Below are 4,209 nucleotides of genomic sequence, written 5' to 3'. Positions count from 1 at the left end.
AGGGTCATTTAATATTTATTTAATTCAAGTTCGATAATGTTAGCTAGACTTACTAGAAGGCTAGTTCTGTTGTGATTATAACATTAGTGGTGTCAGAGTTAAGGCCCAGGCCATCCACCAAGCCAACAACTATATAATGACAACGATATGTTATATAACTATAATGATAAACTATAGGCTATATAACTATAGGCTATATAACTATAATGATAAACTATAGGCTATATAACTATAGGCTATATAACTATAATGATAAACTATAGGCTATATAACTATAGGCTATATAACTATAATGATAAACTATAGGCTATATAACTATAATGATAAACTATAGGCTATATATCTATAATGATAAACTATAGGCTGCTATATCTATAATGATAAACTATAGGCTACATATCTATATGATAAACTATAGGCTAATATCTATAGATAAAACTATAGGCTACATATCTATAATGATAAACTATAGGCTATATATCTATAATGATAAAACTATAGGCTACATATCTATAATGATAAACTATAGGCTACATATCTATAATGATAAACTATAGGCTACATATCTATAATGATAAACTATAGGCTACATATTATAATGATAAACTATAGGGCTACATATCTATAATGATAAACTATAGGCTATATATCTATAAATAAACTATAGGCTACATATCTATAATGATAAACTATAGGCTACATATCTATAATGATAAACATAGGCTATATATCTATAATGATAAACTATAGGGTAAATATCTATAATGATAAACTATAGGCTACATATCTATAATGATAAACTATAGGCTACATATCTATAATGATAAACTATAGGCTACATATCTATAATGATAAACTATAGGCTACATATCTATAATGATAAACTATAGGCTACATATCTATAATGATAAACTATAGGCTACATATCTATAATGATAAACTATAGGCTACATATCTATAATGATAAACTATAGGCTATATATCTATAATGATAAACTATAGGTTACATATCTATAATGATAAACTATAGGCTACATATCTATAATGATAAACTATAGGTTACATATCTAATAAACTATAGGTTATATATCTATAATGATAAACTATAGGCTACATATCTATAATGATAAACTATAGGTTACATATCTATAATGATAAACTATAGGCTTATCTATAATGATAAACTATAGGCTATATATCTATAATGATAAACTATAGGCTACATATCTATAATGATAAACTATAGGTTACATATCTATAATGATAAACTATAGGCTACATATCTATAATGATAAACTATAGGCTATATATCTATAATGATAAACTATAGGCTACATATCTATAATGATAAACTATAGGCTATATATCTATAATGATAAACTATAGGCTACATATCTATAATGATAAACTATAGGCTACATATCTATAATGATAAACTATAGGTTCTATAACTATAATGATAAACTATAGGCTCCATATCTATAATGATAAACTATAGGCTACATATCTATAATGATAAACTATAGGCTACATATCTATAATGATAAACTATAGGTTCTATAACTATAAAACGTTGGTAAGCATCCACACTAAAGTGTTTTGTTCTTCAGTCCTACACCTGTCAATCAACTGATCAACACATCCTACTGCACACTGCCTGTTGATAATGTGGTAAGACAAGACCAGTCATGAGGTCTCTAACACACAGATCCTGGTTCAGACCATTCATGAGGTCTCTAACACACAGATCCTGGTCCAGACCATTAATGAGGTCTCTAACACACAGATCCTGGTTCAGACCATTCATGAGCTCTCTAACACACAGATCCTGGTTCAGACCATTCATGAGCTCTCTAACACACTGATCCTGGTTCAGACCAGTCATGAGCTCTCTAACACACAGATCCTGGTTCAGACCATTCATGAGCTCTCTAACACACAGATCCTGGTTCATACCATTCATGAGGTCTCTAACACACAGATCCTGGTTAAGACCATTCATTTCATGAGGTCTCTAACACACAGATCCTGGTTCAGACCATTCATGAGCTCTCAAACACACAGATCCTGGTTCAGACCATTAATGAGCTCTCTAACACACAGATCCTGGTTCAGACCATTCATGAGGTCTCTAACACACAGATCCTGGTTCAGACCATTCATGAGCTCTCTAACACACAGACCCTGTTTCAGACCAGTCATGAGGTCTCTAACACACAGATTCTGGTTCAGACCATTCATGAGGTCTCTAACACACAGATCCTGGTTCAGACCATTCATGAGGTCTCTAACACACAGATCCTGGTTCAGACCATTCATGAGGTCTCTAACACACAGATCCTGGTTTAGACCAGTCATGAGGTCTGTAACACACAGATCCTGGTTCAGACCATTCAGCAGGTCAGTAATATGGTGTATCAGCAGGTCAGTAATATGGTGTATCAGCAGGCCAGTAATATGGTGTATCAGCAGGTCAGTAATATGGTGTATCAGCAGGTCAGTAATATGGTGTATCAGCAGGTCAGTAATATGGTGTATCAGCAGGTCAGTAATATGGTGTATCAGCAGGCCAGTAATATGGTGTATCAGCAGGTCAGTAATATGGTGTATCAGCAGGTCAGTAATATGGTGTATCAGCAGGTCAGTAATATGGTGTATCAGCAGGTCAGTAATATGGTGTATCAGCAGGTCAGTAATATGGTGTATAACAGGTCAGTAATATGGTGTATCAGCAGGTCAGTAATATGGTGTATCAGCAGGCCAGTAATATGGTGTATCAGCAGGTCAGTAATATGGTGTATCAGCAGGTCAGTAATATGGTGTATCAGCAGGCCAGTAATATGGTGTATCAGCAGGCCAGTAATATGGTGTATCAGCAGGTCAGTAATATGGTGTATCAGCAGGTCAGTAATATGGTGTATCAGCAGGTCAGTAATATGGTGTATCAGCAGGCCAGTAATATGGTGTATCAGCAGGTCAGTAATATGGTGTATCAACAGGTCAGTAATATGGTGGATCAGCAGGTCAGTAATATGGTGTATCAGCAGGTCAGTAATATGGTGTATCAGCAGGTCAGTAATATGGTGTATCAACAGGTCAGTAATATGGGGTATCAGCAGGCCAGTAATATGGTGTATCAACAGGTCAGTAATATGGTGTATCAACAGGTCAGTAATATGGTGTATCAGCAGGTCAGTAATATGGGGTATCAGCAGGTCAGTAATATGGTGTATCAGCAGGTCAGTAATATGGTGGATCAGCAGGTCAGTAATATGGTGTATCAGCAGGTCAGTAATATGGTGTATCAGCAGGTCAGTAGTATGGTGTATCAGCAGGTCAGTAATATGGTGTATCAGCAGGTCAGTAATATGGTGTATCAGCAGGTCAGTAATATGGTGTATCAGCAGGCCAGTAATATGGTGTATCAGCAGGTCAGTAATATGGTGTATCAGCAGGTCAGTAATATGGTGTATCAGCAGGCCAGTAATATGGTGTATCAGCAGGCCAGTAATATGGTGTATCAGCAGGTCAGTAATATGGTGTATCAGCAGGTCAGTAATATGGTGTATCAGCAGGTCAGTAATATGGTGTATCAGCAGGCCAGTAATATGGTGTATCAACAGGTCAGTAATATGGTGTATCAGCAGGTCAGTAATATGGTGTATCAGCAGGTCAGTAATATGGTGTATCAGCAGGTCAGTAATATGGTGTATCAGCAGGTCAGTAATATGGTGTATCAGCAGGCCAGTAATATGGTGTATCAGCAGGTCAGTAATATGGTGTATCAACAGGTCAGTAATATGGTGGATCAGCAGGTCAGTAATATGGTGTATCAGCAGGTCAGTAATATGGTGTATCAGCAGGTCAGTAATATGGTGTATCAACAGGTCAGTAATATGGGGTATCAGCAGGCCAGTAATATGGTGTATCAACAGGTCAGTAATATGGTGTATCAACAGGTCAGTAATATGGTGTATCAGCAGGTCAGTAATATGGGGTATCAGCAGGTCAGTAATATGGTGTATCAGCAGGTCAGTAATATGGTGTATCAGCAGGTCAGTAATATGGTGGATCAGCAGGTCAGTAATATGGTGTATCAGCAGGTCAGTAATATGGTGTATCAGCAGGTCAGTAGTATGGTGTATCAGCAGGTCAGTAATATGGTGTATCAGCAGGTCAGTAATATGGTGTATCAGCATGTCAGTAATA

The 4,209-nt window shown here is 36.3% G+C and overlaps 1 long non-coding RNA gene across 2 annotated transcripts; it reads left to right on the top strand.

Annotated features, from left to right (window-relative positions):
- Window positions 1–2,606: 2,606 nt before the first annotated feature.
- On the top strand, window positions 2,607–3,977 carry LOC127920030 (uncharacterized). 2 transcript variants are annotated; one of them, XR_008104875.1, is made up of 3 exons: window positions 2,607–2,664; window positions 3,192–3,239; window positions 3,408–3,977. It is a non-coding gene; the product is annotated as an uncharacterized LOC127920030 (long non-coding RNA). The 2 variants fall into 2 exon arrangements; XR_008104872.1 differs by having other exon boundaries at window positions 2,631–2,688.
- The last annotated feature ends 232 nt before the right edge of the window (window positions 3,978–4,209 follow it).

The sequence above is a fragment of the Oncorhynchus keta genome, unplaced genomic scaffold (assembly GCF_023373465.1).
Source record: "Oncorhynchus keta strain PuntledgeMale-10-30-2019 unplaced genomic scaffold, Oket_V2 Un_contig_1814_pilon_pilon, whole genome shotgun sequence".
In the NCBI taxonomy this organism is placed as follows: Eukaryota; Metazoa; Chordata; class Actinopteri; order Salmoniformes; family Salmonidae; genus Oncorhynchus; species Oncorhynchus keta.
Note: the sequence above shows the minus strand (reverse complement) of the source record. Positions and strands in the feature narration are given on the sequence as shown.